Genomic DNA, 16,241 nt, shown 5'->3' on the forward strand with positions numbered 1-16,241 from the left:
TTCTTCCAGTTATAGGCAGATCTTAACTTCAGATCCATGACTTTCCACTGTAACTCACTGACTTGGAGAGTTTTAGCCACTGGGGGATGAATTCTTTTGTGGCAGCAGCTCATGAAAACCATGTGATAGATTTGGGAAGCTTGGAGTCTGTTCTGGTGGATAGAGGTCCATACTAGTGATGTTACCGATTCTCATTTTGGAGTGACACTCTAGAACCAGAGAACGGAAGCACTTACAAGGGCCTTAGATTGTGAGTTGGTCCAATCCTTTTGGAAAACAATCTAGAATTATTCCCAAAGGGCTATAAAACTGTGCATATCCTTTGACCCAGCAATACCTCTACTAGGTTTATATCTCAAAGAGATCAAAGAAAAAGGAAAAGGACCCACGTTTACAAAAATATTTGTAGCAGTTCTTTTTGTGGCTAACTGGTTTATAGCAGTAGCAAGCAATATTGTATAAACACGGATGTAGAATGGTGGTTACTCTTCCTTCCAACTTAATGAAAGAATTAGAAACTAAGGGATGCCTATCAAATAAGGAATGACTGAAGAAGTTGTAGTATAGGATTGTGATGGAATAATATTGTGCTATAGGAAATAATTGGGAGAGGGGGTTCAGAAAAGCATGGCAAGATCTATATGAACTGATACAAAGTGAAGTGAGAAGAACCAGGAGATCATTGTGCACAGTAACAGCAGAGTTGTAATGATGAACACCTGGGAAAGACTTGGCTACTCTGATATGAAGACAAGTATCATATTGCTTGTCTTCTCAGTGGTTGGGGGAGAGGCTGAAGTGAGAATTTGAGACTGAAAATTTTTAAAAAATAATAGTTAATGTTAAAAAATAATAAAATTGTGTACTCCAAACTGAAAATGATACTCTGGGTGAGAACTAATGAGTGGAGGGGACTCTTGAACTATCTCTCCCTTATTTTTAGAAGCTATGCTCCTCTTACTTAATGAACAAGATTGCATCAGCTTTCTTAGCTACCTCATCACAATGATGACTCATATTGAGCTTGCAGTCCACTGAAACCTTTTGATCTTTTTCAGAACAAATCTGCTTCTAGATCCAGTGCTCTTAACACTGCATCACCCTGCCTCATTGGAAGTCGCTCCGATTAATAGAGGTTAGAAAGAGAACTAGAGCCGCAGAAGGGAGCAAGAGAAGGGCACAGGGACAGGGCTGCTACTGTAAGGAAGGAGTAGTAGTTTCCTTGTTGTTCACTCTCAAAGACATCTGGAGGATGATTTCTTGGCTTTCACCTGAACTGTATATGAGGAGGGCAGAGCTGTGCAAAGTCATCAGCTGCATCCTCTCTTCCAGAATCGCTGAAGTCCAGACAAAGGTCAAGGTGACTGGCAAGACCCAAGATGCAGTGGATAACCTTGGCCTTTCTAAATTAAGGTCTTTCCCAGGTCTCAGCATCCAAGATCAAAAAATGATATAGCTTTTCTTAAATGTGTTGCTCTGAAGTCCTATGCTAATAAAAGTTTTTAGAACTTGGCCTGAATTTCTTTGGAGGTGGTCTTATCTTGTGACTCCAGATGGAGGATATAGCAGGCTCTATTCTGAATGCAATCAGTAACCATTATACTGTGTTAATATTTATATTTCAGGGGAGGCATAATATTTGGAGACTTTGCTGGGTCTGTCTGAAGACTTTGTGTCATTCATTTGCATCCCAAATAAATTCTTTGATTTCTTTCACCCAGAACGTTCTCAGCTCATTACCAAAGCAGACTAAATAAAGTTAGTTGCATTTTCATTTTTTGAATGTCTACTTTATGTGCAAAATGGATTTTTGCATAATTTTTCTTCTCAATCAAATCCCTAAGAAAGTGTCTGATTACCCTCCAGCCTAATTGCTTAAACATTTCACAATGCTGTCACTCTAGTTGCAAAGGAAAGAAATTTGCTTGCAATAACTCAGAGCTGAGTCCACAGAGGACCTGAGTTCAAGTTTCTCTTCTGTTTACTATTATCTGGACCCTCCCAGCCAAGTAATTCCTACTCTTCTGGCTACATTTCCTTATACATGAAATGAGGTGTTTATTATACTTGAAGATCTCTTCTAGTCCTGAAACTATGACACACATCGATCTTTAACCTTAAGTCTAGTAAAATGAAGGAAAAGCATGAATTAAATTATCCTCCATGGTACAATTCTGCATACATGATCTGAGGACTGGATTCACTCCTTGGCTGGTAAGCCAGGATTCTCCTTCAATAGTCTGTTGTTTGGCTAGTTGGTTTGATGGACATACGATCCTTGGCCATTTTCAGTTGTAAATCTAAATTTCTTTCATTACTTTATACATTCATTGAAAAAAGTATAGGGAACTCTCCCATATTCAGCACCCTGTAAGGTGTACTTCAGTACACAGAGATGAGCAAAACAGAATTGTCTTCATCCATCAAGAGCGCTCAGGGTAGTAGGGGTAACAACATTGAGAGCTCTTGGAGAACAGGTATATATCTTTTTTTCTCCTAAATTCCAGTAGTGCCTAGCATACAGTCAATGCTGCATACTTGTTTTATGAATGAATTGCTGTAGTTGGGTTTCAGACAATATTTAATTCAATTCAACTCAACAAACATTTATTAAGAGAAACATTTATGTCAAGACCTATGGTAAGCACTCCAGATACAAAGACAAAAGCTGAAAAAAGTCCCTACCCTCAAGGAGCTTACATTCTATTGGAGGGTTACAACACTTATACAATAGGCAACATATGATATACCTGTTTCTGCCCAAGCCTAGGAAAGGTTGGTGTTTTGTTTTTGTTTTTGTTTTCCCTGAGAGACAGCTACAGTTTTATATGCTTCCCCTTGGGTGGAAATTTGAATGAACTACAAGTGTGGGTGAGGGACACTGGGGAAACACACGTTGAAAGAGAGAGGAGGTACAGACTTTTGAATGTTGAACTGGAGCCCTGAAGCTGCAGACATGTAGGAAAAGAAAAAAAATGACAGAAGGATGGAAAGAAGGAAGGAAGCTACCTTCTCCCTTGAGAGTGATCGGAGAAGTGGCTTTTGTTCTGAATACCTTAAACTAGAGATATTTGAGGTGTGGTAGATAAATATGTCTAGTGGAATATTCTTGGAGAAAGGAAAGATTAAGGCCATCTCAAGACAGTTCTGAATCCTGCTTACCTCTTAGCTCATCCAGACCACTGGTGGTGCCAGTATAGTTGCCCTTTACAAAGATGGCTAAGATCTCATCTATCCATGCAACTGGCAAGTCACATTTTTATATCTATCTGGCCATGTATATATAACATATATTTCTTATACAAGTAAAGTATGAGTATTTTTCAGGAGACATTAATTGGAATCCCCAATCAATTTAGATAGATTTTAGGGCTAAGTCCTTTGTCTGAAGGGCACCTCCCATTGAGGTAGACACATGCTTTAGCACCTTGCTGAGGACCCTGGGAACTCCTCTGACTGAGCCTAAGAGATGACTGGAGACTAAAATCAAGGGGAACACTCTTGCAATAGGAGCTTTCCTTTTCATGGTCTTTAAGATTCGTCTGTGGGAGGGCTCAACTCTCTTTTGTCAAGGTTCTTTTCCCTTGGACTTCTGACTAGCAGCAGAAGGTAGAGAGTCTCATACTCCTCTCCCTTTTGAGTACAGGTCAGAGAATCATCCTAAGAAGCCTGGGGGTTACCTTATAGTTAATCCTCAGTTCAATGAGTTTAAGCATTTGAGCGTAAACACTGCTTTAAAGGAAGAAATTTTTCTTTTTATTGGAGAGCCAAGCTAATGAGTTCCTTGGACAGTGCAAGTCAGATAAGAAGAGTTTTTACTTATTTAACCACCCAAAAGTATGTTTACCTTCTGGGGAGAGTCTAATGATGTCCCTGGGAGAGCTATAAATGAGCTGGGATTCAGATCTAAGGAAAAATCCTAAGAAAAATATAAATTTATTTTGTCATTTTGAAATATGCCAAGTACTTTACATATATGTTACTTCATTAAAGCTGCTCAGTGTCCTCTTGAGTTAGGAACTTCAAGTTATTATTCCCATTTTGCAGATTGGAGAACTGAGGCTCAGTTGTCCAGACTTGTCCATAATCATTAAGAGACAATAAGTATCAGAGGTAAGATTTGAACCCAAGTCTTCCTGACTTCAAATGTAGCACTCTGTTCAGTACACTACACCAAGCTCGACCAAAATAATTTCTTTTCCTTCTTTGCTTTTTCTTTTTTTTGCCTCTCCACCAAAAAATCAAGTTATAAGCCATCATTTGACAAGCATTTCCATTCATACTCATTCATTCCCCTCTCAGCTATGCTTCCTACTTTCTGGACTCTAACACCATGCCTCAGCTGCAGTCTTTCCCTGGATTTTCCCTCTTACCCTGGGGTCTTCTCTCACCCTGGAATATCCCTCTGCTCTGCCAGCTCCTATTTCTTTCTCCCATTGGTGAGTTCCTGCCAGGGTCTCCATTCTGGGGAGGGGTCCAGACTAGCCAACCTTCATTCCCATCCCAGATGTGCTTCTGAGTTTCCAGACTTCAACACTGTTCCCCCGTCTGGATATTTTCATAGCAACCTCCTCTGATTTTCAGCTTCCTTTTGTATGTCATTTTCCTCCATAAGCTCCTTAAGGTCAGGGACTCTCTTTTTGCTTGAATCTGTATCCCTAGAACTTTTCACAGTGCCTGACACATAGTTGTTTGTCCTTCATGCTCCAGGAGAGCCAAAATTACATCAACAGTGTGTCCAACTGTGGCTGATCAGACCAATCTGAGCTCGAAAGGCGCGACCACAGGTAGGGCACAAACAGTCCCTATGATCATCAGGGAGAGAGATGTCTCTAAATTTGCGCATCTCGGGTTTCTTTTGAGCTAACCGCAGTTCTGCTTTGCTCATAAAGCACAGCACATAGTAAGTGTTTAAGGAATGCACGTTGCCTTGCCATCCTCCCAAAACCTCCCCATACTCTTCAGAGTTTCACATGCCAGGTGATTTGGGGAGCAAAGAAAAACCCAGCCAAGTGATGATTGTAATGTAGGAAGGTCTAATGAGAGATGGGCTCATTCCTCTGAGGAATAGTTAACGGGCTTGGTTCTGGCTCACCTCAAGTGCCCTGACCCAAAAGGGGAGAGTTGCTTGGAAAACTAAGTTTTTTGCATTCAGCATCATGCAGCGTGTCCTGGGCAACAAGCTGCCTTGAGCTGTGACGAACATTACCCCAAGAGGTAAAGCTGCGAGCCCTACCTCACTGATGCAAATCAAAGCGGGGCTTCCTGTAGCAAAGTCTCTGAAGCAAACCTCAGCCCTTTGATTTGCACTGAAGAGCTATTGTTGATGTCAGTTGCCAACCAAATTCCCTGGGAGCTCAAACCATCCGGAAACATGTTTTACCGGGACCTTGACCTGAGCCAAGCAGGGTGGGCGTGATTTGAATGCTCGTCTCTGCAGCTGCTGGGTCCTGTATTTGTCACTGCTTGGGCTCTGTCCATACTGGCCTTTCATTTCCCTGCTTTCTCCTGCCTCGGAATACCCCTGTGCGTGCTCATCGTTTACACAGCAGCCAGGAGACGCCAGGCAGCTTTCTGCACCTGGTTCAAATTTAAGGCTCATTTACACATGATGTCACACACGCATTGTCAGCACAGGGGAGGTCAAGATGGTTCATTTTGGGAAGTTTTGCATTGTTGAGTCTTTACAACACTCACTGCCTTTAATGCCTTAACCATCTGAGTTAGATTTCAGTTTTCTGGCATGATGTAATTCCAGGCACTAGATTTATAGGTGGAACGGGAAGTAAGTGCGGTGGGTAATCACACTGGTTTGTAGATCTGCCTTTCTGGGACCTGGGTTGGAATAAGAGCACCACATGTCAGTAGAGCAAATCAGTGGGGTTAGGGACAAGAGAATTAGGAATTCATAGGAAGGAGAGAGGGGGGAGGGCATTGTGGCTGCTTGCAGCTGGCAGGATAGGTAGAAGATGGGAAGAAGTCAATGAGATAGCAAACAAGGATTCAAGGATTAAAGTAGCTCCCAGCCTTAGCCTGCTTTGGGACCATTGTGTAGGGTCACTAAGGTTTCCTGCAATGGATAATCGTCCCCCCCTTTTTTTTTTTTTGCTTACCTAAATATTACCAATTCCATAAGACTCAACCTTGTCCCCAGGCTTCAGCTCACGATGGTTCTTTGAATCCTTTAGTATTTGCTGACTGGTTCACTCGTTTAGCATTTTAGTACTGACCAGTCATTTAAATGACTTCTCATTTGTGCTTGTGTTGTCTCTCCAGTGACATTGTGAGCTTCTGGAGGGCAAGGACCTTCTCTAGGTTTCATTGTATGCTCTATGGTTTCTAGCTGTATACGTAGTGGATACCCTAATGTGCACTTTACAAATGAATAGGAGTGAAGGAATAACCAAGGGTTGATAATGACTTGCCCAATTGTTTATTATTCTTTGTAAATAAACATCTTCATTCTGCTATTATGCCATAAGTATAAGTATCTATCTATGAAAGTTTCATTCATTCATTCATTCATTCAACTGGAGCAAATATGCACAGAAAGGACATGTCAGGATGATTCAAATAATTCTCAAGGCATTGGGGCAGTTTCTCCATTCCCAGCTGAAATGAGGCCTTAGGATGCCTAGTTGCTTTCAGAGTACAAGGGCAACAAGGAACTCAAATTGGCAACTGGTGACAGAGGGAACATGTCAGGAGGACATCTAGGAGTTCCTTACCCAAACCTAGAGTCATAGGAGCTTAGAGGAAGTTGGTGATGCTATACAGAATTCAATGGAGCTGAAGGATTAAGAGTTTAGAGCCAAGACAGAGACCAGAGGAGGGATACTGAGGTTTTCCTTCAATGAGGTCCCTAACTCATGCTATTTCATAAATCGATACTGGGAGGTTTTTGCTTGTACATTATATTGGCATGGCCTAGATATGAGCACAGACTATCCCCTCCAGTTATTTAAATTCCTTCCTTAACTAGCTTTCCCCATTTTACAGAGGAGCAAACTGAGGTTTTTGTTTTTTGTTTTTTAGAGATTTCATTTTTCTTTTAACCTTTCTGGAATGTCTTGATGTTGTTCCTTGATTTTTTTCCAGATTTTCTAGAATTCTATATTTCATCAAGGGCTGGTTTATTTCTCTTTCTATTAAAATTGTTAAGAGAGATTTGTAAACTCAGAGGATATAATACTCATCCCTCATTCTGGTTTTATGATCCTCTTGGTTGATTTATTTGCTAGTGCTCTAGATTTTTACTGAGTTTTCTTCCACTTGGAATCTTTGGTATTGCAGCCTTTCCCCCTTATATTCCCATCTTTTACTTTTTGGTTCTTTCCCATTTGCTTTTGGGTACAAGTGTAAGCTTGGGAGAGGGAGTAGGATGGAGAGGGAACCTTGCTTTTTGGTACAACCATGTATTTTTGCAGGGTTGAAGGGTGTGGACCATGACTGATGCTCTGGGTGGAGGGGGAGGAGGGATAAAGGAAATGACTCTACCTTGAAAGTGGAATCAATCATTCAATCAATATACATGTATTAAGTACCTACTATGTTCTAAAAACTGGGGACACAAAAATAGAGGCAAAAGACAATCTTACAATCTGAAGGGGGAGATAACATGCAAACAAATGTATTAAACACAAGCTATATACAGGATAAATAGGAAAAAATTAACAGAAGGAAAACACTAGAATTAACAGGTGCTGGGGAAAACTTCCAGTAGAAGGTGAGATTTTAGTCAGGAGTTAAAGGAAGCCTGGTAGGTCAATGCTCAGAGCAGAGGAAGGAGAGTCCAGACTTGAGGGACAGTCAGAGAAAATGGCCAGAAAAGAAATGGTGTTTCTTGTTTGTGGAACAGCTGAGAAGATATAACAATGGCTTCACCCAAAGGGCCAAAATGTCAGCTGCTTTTATGTTCTTTACCTGCATTCATAAAACAATATTATGCTTCTGCCTTATTACTTTAATGCTTCCAAGGCAACTGCATACTCATCAAACAGAGAACTAGTAATGAATCAAATTGAGATATTTCTGGTAAAAACCATGATTGGGGGCACAAGCCAAGCAGGATCAGTACTGAAAAACCCTTGAAACTGAATGTGTGAGCCCAGACCTGGGGTTCTGAACTATGGGTCACACAATAAACTTTTATTACACACTTAACTATATGCAATTCACTGGAGTAGACACCAAGATAAATAAAATGTAATCCCTGCTCTGAAGGAGCTTATGCTCTAGTAGATTTACTGTTTTTATAGAAACATAATAGAAGCAGGAAATGGAATAGTCTATATTATCTAACCCAGCTGCTTGAATCTCATCAGTACTACCCAGACCTCTTTTGGGGTTGTTACCAGCATGGAAGAATCCTTATAGGTGTGCCTTGCTTTTTTCTGAGACAAAATATATATCTATGGCCTAAATGCCTCAGCCTCCTTTAGGCCTTTTAAATAGAAGGGGTGTTATTGTTAGAGATTGAATCAATATTCATCAGAATCAAAGCACCTGTAACTTTTCTGCTGTCTAGTAAAGCAACCTGGCTAAGTTTATCTTTTTCTCCTTTCCAGCACCTATAGTTTTCATCGTTACTATTTTAATGTATGATTTGAGGCCTGGAAAAGTTATTCCTCCTTCATTCCTACTTTTAAAAATTATTTCCCCTGAGTTTCTAGGTCATTTGTTCCTCCAAATAAATGTTGTTGCTATTTTGTCTAGCTCTATAAAGTATCCCTTTGATAGCATGATTGATATAGTACTAAATCAGTAATTAATTTTGATATTATTGTCACTTCATGGCCTAAATATGGGCACAGACTATCCCCTCCAGTTATTTAAATTCCTTCCTAATTAGCTGTCCCCATTTTACAGATGAGAGAAGTGAGGTTTTTATAGATTTCATTTTTCTTTAACCTTTCTGGAATTTCTTGATGTTGTTCCTTGATTTCTTTCCAGATTTTGTAGGATTCTAGATTTCATCAAGCATTCATTATTTTTCTTTATTGTTAAAAGAGATTTGTGAACTCTTTGAGGATATAATACTCATCCTTCATTCTAGTTTTATGATTTCTCTTGGTTGATTTATTTGTGAGTGCTCTAGATTTTTTACTGAGGTTTTTCCCACTTAAAATCTTTGGTGATTCAGCCTTTCCATATTTCCATCTTTCACTTTTTGGTTCTTTGGTTCTTTCCCATTTGCTTTTGCATACAACCCTAAGCTTGGGAGAATAGGTGAGGTGGAGATGGAATCTACATCCTCGAAGCCACATTTGGCCTTCTAGGTCCTTGGGTGCAACCTTTTGATTGAATACAAACTTCACAGAATAAATCCCCTTAATAAAAGGATGTGTTCTGTAGAACTTGGACCCAGTCAAAAGGACACACCCAAGGACCTAGAGGGCTACATATGGTCTCAAGGCCCCAGGTTCCCCAGCTGTGGTTTAGAGTATCTAATCTGCCTGAGCCTTCTCCAACACTGAGAGAGTCCATCAGCCTGAGGAACCTTCGGGGAGACAGGAAGAACCCTCACTGGCTCCCAGTGCCTTTTCCTTCAGTCACCATGCATTCATGCACACTGACTTCCTTTCCATGTTCCTTCTTTGAGAGAGTTCATCAGCCTGAGGAACCTTCAGGGAGACAGGAAGAACCCTCACTGGCTCTCAGTGCCTTTTCCTTCAGTCACCATGCATTCATGCACACTGACTTCCTTTCCATGTTCCTTCCTTGGTTGGAGTAAGTAGATATTTACTACATTTTGCAAGGGCTTTGAGAACATGGGAAGAATGCTTCATGAATCATATCTGTGGCTGTGTGTGTTTTTAAGCTAAGAACTGCCCCAGGCAGAAGGCAGCATGTTTTCAGTCTCTCCCCACCACCTATCCCACCTTCCTTCAGGCAAGAAGCAAAGCTCTAAGTGAGTCGGTATGTCTTTTCCAGGAGGCTGGTGGGGGATGGGTGGTAAAAGAGCTTCTGAAGCATTTGCTTTTCCATGGTTAATTTCCAAGAATTTTACCTTCTTGAGATTATCTCTTTTTCATCCTGTGGACAATTTCTATAAATCTGGTGTCTATTTCCTCTTAAAAAAAATTTTTTTTTCAATTAACAATAATGTATTTTCTCTCCTAACTTCTCCCTTCCTTTGGAAAAAAAAGGAAAATAAAATCTTTGCAAGATATGTATATTCAAGGAAAACAAATTCCCAAATTGGTCATAAAAATGTTTCATTTTGTACCCTAAGTCCATCACCTACCTCTCTGTCAAGAGATGAATAAAATGCTTCATCATCAGTCCTCTGGAATCATGACCAGGCATTTTGTTGATCAGAGCTCTTTAATCTTTCAAAGTTCTTAAGTTTTAGAGTTCTTAAGACTAGGTTTTTTACAATGTTGTATGCTCACGTCCCTCTTCATCAGTTCATACAAGTCTTTCCAGGTTTCTTTGAAACCACACCTTTCATAATTTTGTATAAGTCAATCATCTGCCATGACTTGTTCAGCCACTCTCCAGTTGATAGACCTCCTCTTAGTTTCCAGTTCTTTGCTATCACAGACAGAGCTGCTTTAAATATTTTTGTACATATGCATCCTTTGCTTCTTGATTATACTTTTGGAGAGTAGGCCTAAAAGTGGTATTGCACAATTTAGTAACTTTGGGGGAATAGTTCCAAAGTGCTCTCTCAAATGTGAATATCAATTCAGAGCTGCACCAAACAGTGCTTTAAAACACTGGGTTTTTTTCCTATATCCTTTCTAACATTTACCATTTTCCATTTTTTTTGTCAGCTTTTCCATTCTGTAGGGTGTGAGGCAGAAACTCGGAGTCCTTTTAATTTCTATCTACCTAGTTACAGTGCTTTAAAGCATTTTTTTCAGGAAAAAAGAACAAAATAAAAATGTACAGCAGGGAACAAAAGAAAACTTACAAGGAAGCCAAGAAAAGATAGCTCTGAACACATTGCTTAGTATCTAATTATATAGACTTTCTTGAATTTGACATTTATTGTTGTATATTTTGAACCCTTTCTTACATTCTGCTGTGCACTTGGCAATGCTTTTTTTCTTTCCTTATTTTGTATTTAAGTTTTAATCTTTAAATTTATAGAGGGCTTCCAGGAGCCAAGATGGCAAAGTGATCAGTAATTGCAATCTCCCTCCCCTTGTTGACCTTGAAGAGCCCAGAGAATATCTCCTCAGGAAAAATCCTGGAACAGTAGGAGCAGCAGAAGGGATAAACAGTCTCTTATCCTGTGGTGCTAGAAAATCACTAAAGAGGGTCCCTCTAGCTGTGGCTAAAGGGGACTGTTACAGACCCAGAGTTGTCCCAGACAGGACCACCTCACCAAACTGGGAGAAGATCCTGAGCCCCAGGTGGGTGAAGCCCACAACCACCAACACCAGGACCCCAGGCATGCCTCAGCACCCCAGGGGAATTGGGAAGACACTAGCACAGATGGCATCACCAACTTCTGAGCTTGCCTATGCTCCAGCTCAGCAGAGGAGACCTCTTGTGGCCAGACCACCCCTCCCCCACACTTAATATAGCTAACTCCAGAGTAACTCCAAAGAAATCCAAAAAGACTTCACCTGACCTCTGCTTTCCAACATCAGCCAACTCAGCACCAGGTAAGCTGCAGCATTTTAGCTTCTAGCTGAAAGAACCAGAGGCCACAGCACACAAAGCCTCAAGTTTTAGGCATAAGAACTATGGGGCAGAGCTCCCTGTGCCCCAGATAGGAAGACTTACTTTAAAAGCCAGGAAAAGGGTGAACATCATGAGTAAGAAGCAAAGCAGAAGAGAAAAGACCATAGAATCTTTCTGTGGGGACAAGGATCAAAACATGAATACCAAAGAGGTCAACACTGACTGTACTTCCATCTGAAACTTCAGAAAGGAATATGAACTGATCCAAAGCACGAAGAGCATTCTTGGAAAAGCTCAGGAAGGATTTTTTTAAAAATTAAATTATTGTATTTGTTTTCAATGTTCTACAATCACTTCCATATATCTTAGATTTTTTTCTCCCTTCCTCCCCTCCTTCTTCCCTCACTCCCCACTCCCTCCCTGAGATGGCATAAAATTTTATATAGGTTCTACACATACATTCCTATTAAATACATGTTCAACTTAGTCATGTTGCATAGAAGAATTAAAATGAATGGCAGAAATCATAAAACAAAACAAAACATAATAGAAAAGAAAATGATCTGCTTCATTCTGTGATTGAATTCCAAAATTCTTTCTCTGGATATGGAAGGCATTTTGCCTCAAGAGTCCATTGGGAATTCTTTAAGTCCTTGTATTGCCATGAAGTACTAAGTCTACCAGAAAAATTTCTTGCACTCTGAGGTTGTTGCTGTGTACAAAGTTCTCTTGGTTCTGCTCCTTTCACTCAGCATCAGATCATATAGGTCTTTCCAGGCCTCTCTGAAGTCTTCCCGTTCATGATTTCTTATAGTGCAATAGTATTCCTTTACATTCATATATCATGATTTATTCAGCCATTCCCCAATTGATGGGCATCCCTCTGATTTCCAGTTTTTGGCCACCACAAAGAGAGCTGCTATAAATATTTTCGTACATGTGGGACCCTTTCCCATTTTTATGATCTCTTGGGGATACAGTCCTAGAAGTGATATTGCTGCATCAAAAAGTATGCACATTTTTGTAGCCCTTTGGGCATAGTTCCAAATTGTTCTCCAGAATAGTTGGATCAGCTCACAGCTCCATTAACAATGAATTAGTGTTGCAACTCTCCCGCATCTTCTCCAACATTTATCATCTTTCAGGAAGGATTTTAAAAGCCAAGTTAGAGAAACAGAAAACTTACCAATGATTTTAAAAATATGAAAAAAGAAATCACAGAAAAATTTAAAAGGAAAATTGGACAAATGGAAAAGGAGTACAAAACCTAACTGGAGAAAATAACTCCTCAAAAGGAACAATTGGACAGATGGAAAAGGAGATGTAAAAGTTAATTGAAGAAAACAATTTGATAAAAATTAGAATCAGGCAAGTAAAAGCTAATGACTCTATGAAACATCAAGAATCAGTCAAATAGAATCTAAAGAATAAAAAGATAGAAGAAAATGTAAAATATCTAATTGGAAGAAAAACTGACCTGGAAAATAGATCCAGGAGAGGAAATCTAAGGATTATTGGTCTACCAGAAAGCCATGATGAGAAAAAAGAGCTTGGACACTATCTTCCAAGAAATCATCAAGGAAAATTGCCCAGAAGTCCTAGATCCAGAGGTGAAAATAGTCATTGAAAGAATCCACTGTTTACCTCCTGAAAGGGATTCCAAACTAATATTTAAGTTTATAATATGTTTCTTTTTCTTTCTTATTGTATAAGTTTTAATATTTAAGCTTAAAATAATTTTTAAAGAATTTCTTTTTATAGAGAAAACATACTTTTTAAGTAAACCGTCGTGTCATCTACAGAAAGTAATAATTTTATTTCCTCTTTGTCTATGTGTATTCCCTTGATTTCATTTTCTTTTATTTCTATAGGCAATATTTCTAGCACTATATCATATGTTAGTGATGGCAATGGGCATCCTTCTTTTATCCTTAATCCTATCAAGAAACACTTCTCATTTGTCTGCAGTACATTGAATGCTGGCTATTGATTTTAGATATACACTCCCTATCATATTAAGAAAAGATCCGTCAATTCCTATGCTTTCTGCAGTTTTGTTTTCTTTTAAGGTGAAATGGGTATACCTTGGCAAAAGCTTTTTCTGGATCTATTAACATAATTATATGATTTTTGAGGTTATTAATATAATCGATACTATGTCAATAATTTTTCTATTATTGAACAAACCATGAATTTTTGAGAGGGAATAGATCTATAGAAGGTGTTAAATCCAATGTATTGTTGGTCTCAACACAGAAAACTACATTTATTTTTCTGTATTTACTTATCTGGATGCATTATCTTCTCCAAGGGATGTAAGCTCTTTGAGGGCAGGGACTTTTGTACTGCCATCATCCAACACAATGCCTTTCATATAGTGAACATTTAATAAATGCTTGTTGGATTGATTTGAATTTGCTCTTTCTCCCTAAGCCTTTCCTACCTTCCTACTTTACTCTATCAGTGGTACCACCTAAATTCTCATGTTTGAAATTTTGATGTTATATTTGACTCTAGTCTTTCTTTGAATACTCACATTTTTTAGGGATTACAGTGATGTTGGTCCTGGTGGAAAGTAGCATGCCTGTCACTGGCTCCATCAGCTTCAACTGGTCCTTTTCATTTTTGTTCTCAAATTGATTTGCATGACAACAATGGTGTTGAAAATAATTCCCTCAACAAAGCTCCAGCCAACATCCTTATAATTTTGTTAAGTATAGTGCCCAGGATAATGTGATAGGACCATAGTTCCCAATCCAGGAGTATGATACAAGTAAAAAAGGAACTTTAAGGCATAATAGATAAGAATTTGAGGAAAACAGTTCAAAATATAGACCAAATGTTTCTCCAACTAATGAAATGAGTGAGGCTGTTCACATTCCAAAAAGAGGTAAAGCAGACCTTGGGCTTTAAGTGAAAGCTAGCAGACCCTTTTCTCTGTGGGAAGGAAGTTACATTGCAGTTAAAGGCCAGCATATAGCAACAGAAAGCAGTAGCAACTCAGTATACTTGTCCAATTTAGAACATTTGATAATGTTTCATGATATCACAACTGTATATCAGTGGCTCTGTGGCATTAACAATATAATTTTTCCCAATCATTCATATTTCCTGGCCATATACAGTATTTACTACACATTCAGTACTCCATACACATTCCTTGGTCAGATGTTCTCTGCATGTAACTTCTCCACTGGCATGGTACCTTGTGGGGAAGCAAACCCTTATGTGGATGGAGAGATGCCTTCTTATCACTTACTTTGTCATGCTATTTCATTCAATATATTTTGCTCTCAATTAATGTGTTCTCTGGTTAAACAAAAATATATTAGTGCAGGCTTATGAACAATGGTTTTAAGTGGCTGCAAACCCATAAAGTACATTCATCTGATGTAGCTTCATTTGTTCACACATGTGAAGGGAACCTTAGATGCTACATATCCAATTACCTAAGCCAGCTGATTCTATAAGCATTTCTTTCTCTCTGTTCCCACTGCCACCACCCTAGTCCAAGCTCCCATTACTATTTGAACAGTTTAATTAGTTTCCCAATACATCTTCCTCTTCTCTTTCTCCCTTTTGATTTCTACTACCTTGTGTTGCCAGAATACTCATCCTTATGCTTAGCTCTGGCCATGTCACTGTTCTACTCAACATTCTTCCATGGTTCCCTATTAGTTATCAAGGAAAGTTAGATTCTTTAACTTGACAGTCAAAGTTTTACATTTCAGCCCCTTTTCTACCTTTCTGGCCTTATCCTAAATTATTCCTCAAAGCATTATACAATCTAGCCATACTGGACCATTCTCTTCTCCTAAACCAATTCTGTGCTCTCCCACCTCAGTGATTTCACTCATACTGCTATCCCTGCCTGAAATGTCCTCACTTTCCCTTTTTACCTGTTTAGCTCTTGCCTCTCCTTTAAAGTCAAATTTAACTTCCATTCTAAGATTCCTTTGTCCTTTCCTGATGCATCTATCATGTATTATCATTTATTGGAGTTGTTTGTGTATGTGTCTTATCTCTCTATTAAGAATTCCATGAGGGCAGAAACCATCTACTCTCTCCACCAATACCTAAACTGTGTTCTCTATCTGGTAACACTTAGTAAGTGCTTACTGAACTGATTTGTGTAATACTGCTTTCTGAGAGTCCCACACTACCGATTTTTTTCATTCCTATACTCCTGTGGTTTGCAGGAAGGAAGTACTATCATCTGATTTATAGTCAGGGAAAATGAGGGTCAGGAGCTGTAGAATCCAGTCCTGCCTCCCACATTTCTCTTCTTGAACCACACTTCTTACCACTTGGCAACAATTTTGCAGAGGTAAGCTCTGAGCATGCTACAATGATTATATAGCTTTGTTGGTCCAAATGGTAGGTCCATGACAAGAAAGTTCCACGTATAACCAGTCTGAATATACCCAAGACCCAGACACAAAGAGTGATAACTCTCTGTCATAAATAAGACTGTGTGTGGATTGAATCACATTCAATCAATTAACCATCCCTCCTCACTTAGATCTGATTCTTAACCAGGAGGGAACACTTCCATTGAATTAATCAATTGATTAAATAATAATAATAATAAAGACTTTAGCAAG

General features: G+C 39.2%; 1 protein-coding gene across 1 annotated transcript in view; it reads left to right on the forward strand.

The window, feature by feature from the left end:
- Window positions 1–1,716, forward strand: part of SLC38A6 (solute carrier family 38 member 6) — a 103,320-nt gene extending 101,604 nt beyond the window's left edge. The window contains exon 18 of the transcript XR_011971755.1: window positions 1,059–1,716. The gene's annotated coding sequence lies outside the window, so the exon portion shown is untranslated. The remainder of the gene's footprint in view (window positions 1–1,058) is intronic.
- Window positions 1,717–16,241: the final 14,525 nt, after the last annotated feature.

Source organism: Notamacropus eugenii, chromosome 1 (genome assembly GCF_028372415.1).
Source record: "Notamacropus eugenii isolate mMacEug1 chromosome 1, mMacEug1.pri_v2, whole genome shotgun sequence".
In the NCBI taxonomy this organism is placed as follows: Eukaryota; Metazoa; Chordata; class Mammalia; order Diprotodontia; family Macropodidae; genus Notamacropus; species Notamacropus eugenii.